The sequence below is a fragment of the Marmota flaviventris genome, chromosome 3 (assembly GCF_047511675.1).
Source record: "Marmota flaviventris isolate mMarFla1 chromosome 3, mMarFla1.hap1, whole genome shotgun sequence".
NCBI classification, from domain to species: Eukaryota; Metazoa; Chordata; class Mammalia; order Rodentia; family Sciuridae; genus Marmota; species Marmota flaviventris.
The window spans coordinates 122,732,965-122,746,268 of record NC_092500.1 but is presented as its reverse complement, the minus strand read 5'-3'; the positions used below and the strand labels follow the sequence as shown (position 1 = coordinate 122,746,268).

General features: G+C 43.1%; 1 long non-coding RNA gene across 1 annotated transcript; it reads right to left on the bottom strand.

Moving 5' to 3' along the window:
• Window positions 1-4,548: 4,548 nt before the first annotated feature.
• Window positions 4,549-11,875, bottom strand: LOC139705239 (uncharacterized). Its single transcript, XR_011707144.1, has 2 exons — window positions 9,530-11,875; window positions 4,549-7,330 (listed from the first exon to the last, which is right to left on the bottom strand). It is a non-coding gene; the product is annotated as an uncharacterized lncRNA (long non-coding RNA).
• Window positions 11,876-13,304: the final 1,429 nt, after the last annotated feature.

Genomic DNA, 13,304 nt, shown 5'->3' with positions numbered 1-13,304 from the left:
ATTCCTAGTCTTGGTAGATAGTAGTTCAATCTCTGAACGTCTCTTCTTGCTATGTATGTGGAGAAACCTATATGGGGGATCAATGGCTATGGGAAACTAAAGAGCTAGACTCCCCCCAGAAGGTCTATATTGAAACATTTCCCTGTTTAATTACTGGGTTTGGTTCCTCAAAACCTCAATTATTGGAAAATATATCTTGCCCAAGAGAGAAAACTGGTTAACATCATAGACAGAACTCTAATTATCTGGGCCAAAACTTCCCCAGCAATGGAGATTCTTAAATGGCACAAAACCAAATCCCCACCCCAGTCAATTCCCTAACTTCAAACAAGCCTGGGATACTGCTGCCATAGAAATCAAACGGCAAGCCCCAGGCAGACTCTTCTGGATATGTGGAAGGGCTGCCTAGGCTAACCTGTCTGGATTCCAATCCAGATCTTGTGTACTGGGGATAATTTACCCCTCCTTTTTTCTTCTTCCATTAGCCAGAGGGGAGCAATTGAGAGTCCCAGTATATAAAGACAAAGGGGCCCAAAGAGAGCAGTGAGCCCTGGCACTTTGTGCCTGGAAAGATGATGAATGGCCCCCTGAGCAGATAATTCACTATTACAGTCCAGCCACCTGGGAAGAGGATGGGTCCTTGGATACTGAACTCCCATCTACATGATAGGCTACAACCTCCTGTTGAAATTATAACTAATGAGATTACACAAGCCCTCAATTTATTTAGCCAAACAAAATACTCAAATGCATAATGCTATCTAGCAAAACCACTTGGCTTGTTCCTAAAAGTGGGGTATGTGGGAAATTTAACCTGAGCAAATGTTGCTTACAAATCAATGATGAAGGCAAGGTCATAGAAGAAATTACAGATTGTATGAAAAAGATCACCCACATCCTGGTCCAGACCTGAAAAGGCTAGAACCCCAGGAAATTATGTGGAGGATGGTTTTCAACTTTAGGGGAATTTAAAACTCTCCTAAGTGTTGTTGTTTTAATGCTGGGGGCCTGCCTACTCCTACTCTGCCTGCCACCCCTGGTTATAAGATGTCTCCACTCTAATGGAGGCTATGGTTGAAATTAAAATGGTTGTGCATGTTATGATGTTATGGAAATCTAAGCCATTAAATCAGGATGATGCTATTTGATGCTGAAAGGATCCAAGCATCAAAGGGGGATATGTGGTAAGATCTCTTCCAAAATGAAGAGATAAGTGACATATGTATGCGCCATGAATAACTACACACACACCAATCATCAGTAACCATGTGCACACTCACCCCTAAAACAAAGAGCAGGTGGCATGGCACACTTGGTGCACAAGTGCAACTCTGCATAAATCTGCAACAATCTACTATAATCTTGTTGTGTGCAACAATATCACAACTCTGCAACAATTTTATAGTATAGAATATTCAGTTAAAATGTATGTTACCACTGGGGCTCCAGGGCATGGAGCATGCCTGTAATCCCAGTGACTTGGAGGTCTGAGGCAGGAGGATCACAAGTTCAAAGCCAGCCTTCGTAACTTAGTGAGGCCCTAAGCAACTCAGGAGACCCTGTCTCTAAATAAAATACAAAAAAATGGCTGGGACATGGCTCGGTGGTTAAACACCTGTGGGCCTGTGGGTTAAATTCCTGGTACCAAACAAAACAAAACAAAACAAAATAGTATGTGACCATATAGGGAAGATGAAGAAAATGTATATGTGGGGGGGCTATAAAACAACACCCACTTCACTCAGTGCTCAGTCTTTGGGTGACAATCCGCTGAGCCAGTGCCAGCACTCATAAAACACTGCTTCCTGCAGAATGCCCCGGTGCCCCGTCTCTCTGTGTAAGAATCCCATAATAATGGGCTTGTTTTTCTCACTACCAATCCCAGACCAAGAGCCTGTACTGCCAATCTTGCCCTGTAGATCAGGCAGTAAGAGACTTTATAACATCCATGGTAGGTTGGATCACCATCCATAAGTCAGCCTCAAGCGGCCACAAGAAAACAGAGACCGCCTCCTCTTTTCCTCTAAAGAATAAGGAGGATAAAATCTCTCACAGGGGAATGAGACAGACAGGAACAAGAACCGGGGACAAAATGGCAAACTTTAGAGCCTTAAATCATAATCTATTGCTTAAAGTCTTCCTACATCCTTACTCTTACAATGTATGCAATGTGCCTTTTCTTACTCTCCTAGTGTTAATCAAATCAACCATAGGCACCAAGTGTAGGTGACTTCAGGACATTATCAAAGCTCTTGGGCCTCACTCACAATTTGTTAGCCACTTGTTAGAAAGAACTTGACACAGGCAGTGCCATTTTGAATCATCCTCTATCTTAGAACAAGAGTCACCTCACAGTCACTCTGACTCAGCCTGACCTAAATCCCAGACAATACTTCATGATCATACAAAAAAAGGAAATTGCTATCTGGAACTAGAATCCTGAAAACACCTACTTTGGCATAGAACAGTGACCACCTCAAAGAATGGAAATGACACCACAAGGACCCATCCCTGACAAGCCCCTTGCAACAGCCTAATCACAAAAATCCCCACATTCCTTCATGCTCTTATATCTATCCTAGGCCGTAAGCAGAAGAGGGTCCAGTCTCCACTTGGTCCCCCAGCGCAGGTCTGTTCCAAATAAACTTGAGTCACTGTTGAGCTGCCTCTCCTCTCTTTATTGCCTTCATTCAATTCTTTCCTTACACCACTAACGTTTTTTCACTCTTGGGTCTTAACTCATCATCTGTCACTCACTGAAATCTTTCACTCGCAAGCTTTAATTTACAATCTTTATCTGCTAAAAGTCTTTTCTTACTCCCCCACTTTCACAATGTATGAAATGTGCCTCTTACCTCCTAGTCAAACCAAAGGTGTGGGATGGTGTTAATTAATATTAACAGAATCTCCCACCAGAAACTCAAAGAAATTAAAATAGAATACGAGACCCTTTCCCACTCACAGGCACTTGATAAAAAGCTGGCTCATTTTTTTCTTCCTTGGGCAGAGAGACAACACTGATTTTGAAGGATGGAAGAGGCTGGACACCTGAGGAATTTCCAGGAAGCAGGTTTATTGACTGCAGGGTTCAAGGGTGGCTCTCACTGAAGAGTTCTTCCTCTGGAACCATCAGTATAGAAATTCTTTTAACTTTATACCAAGTGTGGGGGAAAAGGGGCTAGGAGGTTCATATGACAAGCGTGTTTTGTTCCATTCTCTAGACAGACAGGATTTTGCAAGTTTTGTTTGTTGGTTTGTTTGATTTTGTTTTTTGGTTTTTTGTTTTGTTTTGTTTTGTTTTTGTTTTTGTTTTTTTTTTTTTTTTTGGCAAACCTGGTATTTATAAACATAGAGGAAGCTTCAAACCACAGTGCCCTTCTGCAGATATTCTGATGATCTGACAAGTGGAGAAGCTTAATTATGGCAAGGGTATTCTAGGTGAGGGTCTCTGGCCTGCTTAAATTTCTCAATCCATGTTGTTCCCCTTCTGCTCAAGGTGAAGCCTCCTCCCTGCTTCTCTTTCTCCGATTAGACCTTCACCTGTATATTGTCTCTGTTGAACGCAGACTCCATTTCTACTGGTTCCCCTCTCTAGCATCAGTCTGTCTCACATGACTCTCACACTTAGGTGGACCCAGACACAACCATAAAGCATGTCATGTCCTCCTCCATCTCCAACTGCTCATGAGAAAACAGTGCTGGACAGAAAACCTGGGAGAGGTCCTGCGGCTGCCATTTACTCTCTGACACTTGGCACATTGACCACTGTCCTGTAAAATCAAGTGATGATATTTACTTCACAAGGTGCAGTGAAAATAAGATATATTAAGGAGCACTCAGTGGAATTTAGGCCAGCATGTCACACATGTCACAGAAGAGTGGGGAGCTGAAGCTCCAAGCCTCAATTCTTGTGTCCCCATGAAAGGAAATTTAGAGTCAGACACAAAAAGTCAAGAAAGATAGTTTCATTTTGAGTAAAAGTAAAGTAAGACTCAAGCAAAGAACACTCTCAAGAGAGAAAGCAGATTGTCTCTGAGCAGAAAATAACAAAGGAAAAGTAATTCTACTTCCAAATATTACTGTTGGATGTTTATCTGGAGAACTGGGTTCTACCTTCTGCAGTCTTCACCAATCAGATGTTTTTCTCCTCGTTCATGTAGAGTGGGGGATTTTTGACCCTCCTTGGTTCTTTCCAGAACTTTCAGGGTGACTCTCCTATTCAAAGAGCTTCATCTACAAGTCAATTCTATGTTAATGCAGGTGCTGGGGTCAATGACCAGGAAGGCTTCATCTTAATACATCTGCTGAAATACATTGAGAAACCTATGACCATAAATCTTAACTTTACAATGACCTCAGGAGACCCTGTCAGGAGTTAACCCCATTGATTTTTGCTTTTTATGCATTTCTTAAATGGCTCCTTTTGTTTTTATCTGCTTATTCTCAGGGTTAGTATACCTGTTATTTTTCTGCAAGTGACCTGATTGTTCATTAAAGGCTGAAAGACCCGCCGATTCCCTGTCCAAGAAAGGCGCACGAGGCACTGGCTGCAAAAGCAAGAGGCGATTTATTGATACACAGGCGCCTGCGGGTGCTCAGCGAAACCTCAGCCGGAGCTTCGGTGAACTGGCACACCAGGCTTTGGGGCACAGATCTTTTATAGGGAATAAGTGGGTTAGTTCTTAGCATAGCACAGCGACAGTCTTCCTGTTGGACCTTCTGAATCCAGTCAGTGGGTCACCTAGGAGGTAAACTTGTTTTTCAACTTATTGTTCTCGGGAAAACCATAGAATGGCATCCTGTCTTTTTAATTCCTATTTTAAACCTGCATCCTATCCTTTTAGTTCCTGTTTTTAAACCTGCATCCTCAAGTTTGACTGTTAGGGTTACCTATATGGAACATCTTGTGGTAGCATTGTGCAGGACTTGAAATGCTACGTGGTGCTGGAGGGGGTCTTGACATGGGGGTTGTATAAGGGAGCATCTTGCAGCTTCAGGGCCCAGGGGTTAGATTTCCTAATGTTGGGCCTGGGGCCTTGAGGTCCTTCATTCCCCCCTTTTCTTTATCCGGGATATAATCCTATATCCATTGATCTATCTGCTCAGAATTCAGCATTTGCTCAGTTGATGGCTCGGCGTGTTGTTGGAGTACTTGATATTGCTGCGTGAGGACCATAGTTTGGATTACGGACAGTCTTTCTTTCATAAATTGCATTAATTTGTTAAATATGCAGGGTCCAAATGTTAAAATTAACAGTAATATAATCAAGGGGCCAGCTACAGTAGATAATATAGTAGTTATTATACCAGCTTTCAAACCAACTTTGGGAGCCTCACAGGGATTTTTCCCTTGCATCCAGTCTTTCTCTAAGCTTTGTCATAGACTCCCTTACTACCCCTGTGTGATCTGTGTAAAAGCAACAGTTTTCCTTTAAGGCCGCACAAAGTCCTCCTTCCTTCAAGAATAATAGGTCCAGACCTCGTCTATTCTGCAAAACAACCTCTGATAAGGAGGTTAGGGATTTTTCTAAAGCAGTTACAGAGGTTTCTATTGCTCTTAGGTCTTGTTGGATTGCAGTCTCCAGAATCCCTAGCTGTCGAGGGCCCTCAATCAGAGCTGCAGCCCCAGTCCCAACCCCTGCCAATACTCCTGCTCCTAACAAGACTGCCAGGGTAATGCTGATAGGCTCTCGGGTGAATCGAGTCCTGCTCATGAAATGTCCCTCAAATTCTTCTGTGGAATAATAGAGTAGCCGTGGATAGATCTGGACTAACACACAAAAATCTTTAGACTGGTTGAAATTGGCTATCGCAACACATGGTGTAATCCCAGTGTTACATGCCCAGTAGAGTCCTGTTGGAGGCACTAAGTAGCTGGATGTGTCAGAGAATGACACGGTTGCAGTACGTGCACAGAGCTCTTTTAACATAGAGGAGCCTCCTATGCATGTTCCTGAACCGGTTACTTCAGGCAGTGTCAACCTGTGTCTTGTTTCCCAGTTGCAGCTGGTGGAGGTGCCATAGGTGAAATTCCCATTAATAGCTACTCCTTCATAGTAGGGGGGGCTTGCCTGGAGGCAAATCCAGCAGGACTCAGTGAGATTGGGCTGGGTGGAATTGAGGGCTTGGTATCCCCCTTCAACTAGGTCCATTAGTCTTTCTCCTGACCCTGGTAAAGTAGGATTAGTGACAACTGGCACGGTCGGAGGAGTGGAGGGGGTTGGACGGATGGTATTAGATGGGGACGTTGGTCTTGAGGGTGCCTGTTTATATTTTTTTTTTTTTTTTTGGAGGAGGAGCCTTTTGGTCTTGGAGTATCTTGTTAGGGCCTATCGGCTGGGGGTCAACTTTTATAGTTAACCTGATTTTGAATAGGACCCCCGGGTCATATGCAGTCTGATGATATACCCGTAGTCCCCATAGCTTCCCTTGTAACCAATCTTTTGATGTTCTGCCTGCCTTAGTAAAGGTAATGTTTAAGGGGTTGCAGGCAAACATGGTGCATGGCCCGTCCCCATACCATAAGGTGTTGACTGTCCCAGGTGTACTTTTACAATAGTCTGTAGAGAGTGGGGGCTCATTTTGCTTTTCTCTTTTCACTTGGATCAAATCCCTGGATGAGCTAGGGTTCCAGTATGCATCCCCCGTAGTTTCACATCCCCAAGCCTTACAATAATAACTTTCATGTTGCCCACATTTACGTGCTTGCGACTTAGTTCTCCCGTCCCTGGGGCATACATAGAATGATTTTTTTTTTTTTAGAGCTGCCCGAGCCCTTGGGTCCCTACATCCTGCCAGATAGCGTGAGCAAGGGCAGCCCCCACTGGAGATGCACACTTCTGGCCCACTCGGTTTAGCTGGGTCAGTAGTTGGAATATCAAAGTCTTCTGACCCGGCCAGTATGTGACAAAGATCTGGCTCCAGGTTAGGCCACCAAGCCCAGAGGGGGTACTTTGTGGATGTTTTTCCCAAATTATGTCTCCCGCCCCCGATAGTATTTGCCATGTCTGGCGTATAGGCCGATTGGGATCATAGAGTTGGTGCCTAGCAACTGATATGGGGAAGATAGAGCACAGAGCAAGAAAAATCAACAGCGGGTAAGTCTTATCTTTAGCGGGTTCTGGGTGCGTTGCAATTTCCATTCAGGCTCTGGAGTGGCGTCTGTGGGCTCCTGTGGATGTGCAGCTTTCACGTGGGAGGCGTGGATCCAAGCGGTGATGCCGTCCACTTTGATTGCAGTGGGAGTGGTCAGCAGAGTGGTGTAGGGTCCTTTCCACCGCGGTTCGAGGTTCTTGCTCTGGTGCCTGCGTACCCAGACGGTGTCTCCGACCTTGAAGGGATGTGGCAGCAAGGGGGTTTTAAGTTCCTCTTTGTATGCTGCTGCTAGAGGCTTCCAGACCTCGTTCTGGACCAATTGCAAAGCATGCAAATGAGTCTGCATAGATGGGGTGAGGGAGGCATAGGTTTCAGTTTCATAAAAGTTAACAGCGGGAGGTGGGGCACCGTACAGGATTTCAAATGGGGTTAGTCCATGTGGGCCTGGGGTGTTTCGGGCCCGATACAAGGCTAAAGGTAGGAGTTGTACCCAGTCTCTAGTGCCAGTTTCAAGTGTCAATTTAGTTAAAGTCTCCTTAATGGTTCAATTCATCCTTTCTACCTGTCCTGAACTTTGGGGTCTATAAGCACAGTGTAATTTTCAATTAATCCCCAATGTATTGGCCACCGCCTGACTTACCTGGGAGACGAAGGCAGGCCCATTAAATGTTTCCTTTCTGGTCCTCACTATCAGGATCAAAGGGAGTAAACCTCTGATAAGCCTCTTTTAATCTCTTTAAGAAGGCTGTCGGAGTTTCCTCTGACCCCTGGATAGTCTGTCTTACCTGAGCCAAATTGGTGGGCCGTCGCCCTGCTCCATGGAGACCCGCTATGAGTAACTGGCGATAGAGACGTAGGTGGTTCCTACCTGCTTCAGTCGCATAGTCCCAGTTTGGCCGGGTTAAAGGAAAAGCTTCGTTAATCAAATTTGTGAGTTGGGTGGGGCGCCCGTCGTCCCCTGGCACATTTTTGCGAGCTTCCAAGAGAACCTTTTGTTTCTCCTCTGTGTCTAATAGAGAAATCTTTAATTCTGCTACTTAGGGCTGGATAACCATATTAGCAAACATCAAGTCTACCTGCGTTGGCTAGAAATAAAAGCCTTAGACTAAAACTACTCTAGCAGTCCCTTTAACAGTTATCAGGCATTTCTGTCTAAGAATCTGTCTTGTAGCCTCCAGTCTACTTATTTATGGAAGTTACATTTAACTATTATTATTATTTAAGATGTCCAGGAACAGCTGTGCTTTGGCTTTTACTGTCCTTGCTAAGTGTTTAAGATGAAGCAAGTCAAACTGACTTTTGTTTCTACCTATTGTTTACAGTCAGCTGAGTTATCCTGGGAGTCCTCGGGAACTTCATAGCAGCTTTTCAGTTCTGCTAGCGCCATTTGCGCTAGGATGGGCCCAGGCCTTGCTTGACCATATGGCTTCCCTCAGAAGCATCAGGGACGTCTCCCTTTTTTAATGACCCTCCTCTTTACAGCAAATGCACCGATTGGCTTTCTGTCCTCCACTGGTCTCATTAATCTCCCTGCTCAGGAGGTTATGTGGCCTAGAGTTGCTGAGCCCTTTGGAGAAGTCCCCTATTCCCTGATTCAGACTGACTCAGAGGGCAAGAGCCGAATATTGGTTTTCTTGGCCCTTTTAATTTAACTAATTTTAAAACTTGATCTTAAACATCCAGCAAATAAGTTAACAGCCTTATATTAAGAGCACTGGGCTTTAATGTTTATCTCTCTATCCTGTAGGTGATAACTCCTTATCTTATGTTGGTCCAGGTTGTGTTCTTAAAGCAATACCTCTTTAAAACATTAACAGGCAATCCTTAAACCATCTATAAGTAAACTACAAAACAAAACTAACTAGGGTAGAAACATATTTAGCTTATATAATAGCTACCTTGAATTCTAGCAGGGTTATACATCATAATTTTCTGTTTGAGATCCTAGTAATCTTGGCACAAAGCTATTTTTGGACACAACTTTAACTGTACTGAAATCTGGCTTACTTTTTTTATAGCCACTTTCACATGTAGTGAGATAGGACAGAGCCTTATCTCAAGTAAGGCAGGGCTCTTTATAAATCTCAAGTACTATAGTTCTGAAGCTGATCGTTTTACAAAGTTTACATAAATTGTTGTTCAAGTTTACATGAACATTAGCTAACACAACATAATATCATACCTAAAACATGAATTAAAGGCTGAAAGCTTTTAACCTTTTATAGAAAAGTACTAATGTACTTTTGTGTTTTGCAATAAAACCTTTACATAGATTAGGCTCTCATTAACTTAAAAATACATAAATTGTATCTCAGAGTAGAAAGTAACATGGAACTGTACATATCTTATTGATAACGAGTTCAGTTATAGAACACAAATGATATACTTGAATCTCTAACATGCTTTTTTTTTTTTTTTTTTAACCTAAAATTACCATACAACTTTAGAACACCAGCTTGATATAATGTTCTTTCGAAGCTTCTACCTTACAGACTTGTATACCTGGAAGATATGAACACATTAATAACACCATAATTATATAAACCTCTTTTTGTTCACATTTTGAAACAATACTTGTAAACTTTTAAATTTAAGCAGAGTTAACATTTCATTAGGGCCTTTTTGAACACCTAGAGAAACTTATAAGCTTAATTTTGAGGACAGGAACTGCTATTTTGAGCAGACACTTTAGGCCTAAGGCATTTTAACCTTAAGTTATATTTCCAGGTTTAGATGTTGAAAATTATGATACAAATTTAAGAAGCAATTTTTAAAATTTAAATTTTTATATCTTTTTACATTAGAAAAACTTGTTCACATAAAACTGGAAATAGGATCTCTACCATCAGAAGAAATTTCTTTGGTACCTCTAAACCACTTTGCTTGTTCTGAAGTTTCTAAAGTAGCATTGAGTTACATTAAATTTGCCCACACACTACCATATATATCTGAAATTAAGCTTTGAAAATTTCTAAGACTATTGCTATTTAATTATCTAATGTCATTTTTATGAGCCAGACCAACGTTTTAATTGCTCTTCAGGCTACCCAGTTCAAAATTGAAATTCTTTATTTTTTTTTTTTTATCCCAAGTATTTAAGTTTTCTAGCATGAACTATCTGAAATCAAACTAAACAATTGCTTAAACCCAACTTTTAACTGCAAGATAGTGCAATGCTTTAGAAACCCATTCAGATACCAGATTGTTACAATAAAAATTATTATTATTTTTTTAGACACACATTTAACCTAGATTATCTTTAAGAAACAATCAGACAACCAGATAAGAAAATATCTCTCCAGGTTTTGAACTTTCATTTAATTATGACTCCTATCAGTGGCACCATAGACTTTCCCATGAGTGGACCAGATGTTTTCACGTAGGGGCAACTATAGGTGTAAAATCAAGGGTCTCAGCGTGACTGGCTTTACTGCATTCAGTGTCCCTTCTTTTTAAGTAAACAGAGGTGGCTTAATCCTTAAGATGTAGATAAGGACCCAGGGAACTCCCCAGAGCTAAATGACTCTGGCAGCTGCTGGGAGTCCCTTAATCTTATCTTTCACCCATAGGATCAGTTCCTCCAGTTTGGTTTGACCTTAGGCATTAGGCATTTTTTTTTTTTCTAACTTTTTAGTAGCCAGCTCCCAAAAAGTCCATCCTCTGCTTGCAGTTGTTTCGAGTGCTAGGCTTCCCCAAGAAAGCAGAGTGGGAACTCCTTAAAAGTCCCCTTGAGAGTGTCAAAATTTGTGACTGAAAATTTGGTTCCCATCTCTAAAGCCAATTAACACTAATTTAATAATGAGGACAGGGCTTTGAGAAAAGTCAAAGCAAGATGTCAAAGTTGTTAAATCCCCAGCAGGCATCTCTATTTGCACTCAAGCCGGTTATGGGGGGGGGGGGGGAGAAAACATTGCTTCCCTAGTCTCAGTATTCAGCCTTAGATGGAATTTATCATCCGCCTTGGGCTGCATTTCCAAGCAGCCCGACTCCAGGAAGACCCGTTCGCTTCCTGGGGTGGAGGGGCCGGGAGGAACAGGGACGGGACAGATCCGCCATACCGCCGGGTGGAATCCTCCCGGCGGACTGCGCAGACCCCACCCATGCAGGAGGAGATTCGCAGAGGTCCTGAAAGGTTAAAAGCCATGATCTGGATGGCCATGCGGCCCCGGCTGAAAGACAATCTCTGACTTTGCAGATTAGAGAGAGAGATGGAGGGACTCTCCTGGGGGCCATTCAACTCCGAGGGTGGGCCAATATTGGCCACTCCGTGGTACAGCGTGTTACCCATTTTTTTCTTCTTAACTGCCACGGACAAGTTGTTTGCCCGCTCTTGAATGTCTTGCCAATGATCTAGAGTGAGGCTCAAAGGGGTTGTTAGTGATTGTCCCATGTTATTCTCAGAGAGGAAATAGAGAGACAGACACAACGACACAAAAACGAAACCAAAACAGTGAGATCGCTGCGCGGCTTCGGTGGAAACCGAAAAAATCAGATGGCCTGGAAGAAGTTTGTACTTCTCCGTCGCCTACAAAGATGGTGTAATCCTCGGAAACACCGGGGGCCCCAAAGAAATGGACCCCTCTGATCCCTGGGACGTCTCCCAGGGTGGCAGGGGAGAAGTCCGAGTTCGTCAACTCCTTCTCAAACTGCCTCAGAATACAAATCGACTACAGAACTGCCTCAGAATACTAAATGACTATGCCTAGGATCATATAGTCTTACAGACGCTGCACGGAACAAAGAACAGATAGCCAACAGGACAACAAGACAGAAAGTTTGAGCTGGCCAGCTTACCTCCCAGTGATGTCGGGAGTTCCTCGGGCAGGGATCCGGATGGGGTTACAGGAGTTCTCCTGGCTGGCTCGCCAAATGAAAGACCCGCCGATTCCCTGTCCAAGAAAGACGCACGAGGCACTGGCTGCAAAAGCAAGAGGCGGTTTATTGATACACAGGCGCCTGCGGGTGCTCAGCGAAACCTCAGCCGGAGCTTCGGTGAACTGGCACACCAGGCTTTGGGGCACAGATCTTTTATAGGGAATAAGTGGGTTAGTTCTTAGCATAGCACAGCGACAGTCTTCCTGTTGGACCTTTTGAATCCAGTCAGTGGGTCACCTAGGGGGTAAACTTGTTTTTCAACTTATTGTTCTCGGGAAAACCATAGAATGGCATCCTGTCTTTTTAATTCCTATTTTAAACCTGCATCCTATCCTTTTAGTTCCTGTTTTTAAACCTGCATCCTCAAGTTTGACCGTTAGGGTTATCTATATGGAACATCTTGTGGTAGCATTGTGCAGGACTTGAAATGCTACGTGGTGCTGGAGGGGGTCTTGACATGGGGGTTGTATAAGGGAGCATCTTGCAGCTTCAGGGCCCAGGGGTTAGATTTCCTAATGTTGGGCCTGGGGCCTTGAGGTCCTTCAAGGCAATTTAAAGAAACCCCTTGACCCTGCTACATTATCGGCTCTCATTCCACTATTCATTTCTAACTACTACTTGACAATAATGTCTGAATTTATTGGATATCAATAAATTCACAAATTACATTACTTTCATTGGTTTCAGTTCACGAGTACTCATTGTTCACCTGGTAGTCATAAGCCAGACAGTCACAGGTTCTTTTATTCCAATCTCAATTATTAATATCTATAATACTCAAACCACACATCACAGTTTACACAGTGTTCTATACTTGCTTCAGAAAGGCTAAGAAAGGGTTAAGGTGGCCATATAGTTTTAGGAGGCTACACTTGTGAGCAAAGCAGAAGGCAGATACAAAAGCAAAACAGTCACCCTGAGATAGGACTGTGGAGATTCAGAGAAAGACACACTGAGTCTCAAAAAAGGAGCACCCATGAGCTGTTGGAATGTAGGAAACACCCACTAAATATTTGGAAAGCAAAACAAGCGATTCATAAGCAACCTAACTCATGCCCTTGGTCCATATCCTTGCCCGAAAAAAAAAAAAAAAAACTTGATTCAAAGTAACATGATACAAAAGCAATGTGCAAGTGTTAGAAAAACTGGCATGAAATTGTGTTAACTCAACCTCAATTTCACCTCTAGTCCAGCCTCTAGCTACTGTCCCTGAACATATTAACTCCCAGACCAAGAGGTTGCTGTCTCTCACTCTCAAGATGACCCACTTTCTCCCTTGAATGTATATTCCTCGCTTTCCTAAATCAATATTTGTGCCTCTCCTGACACAGGCT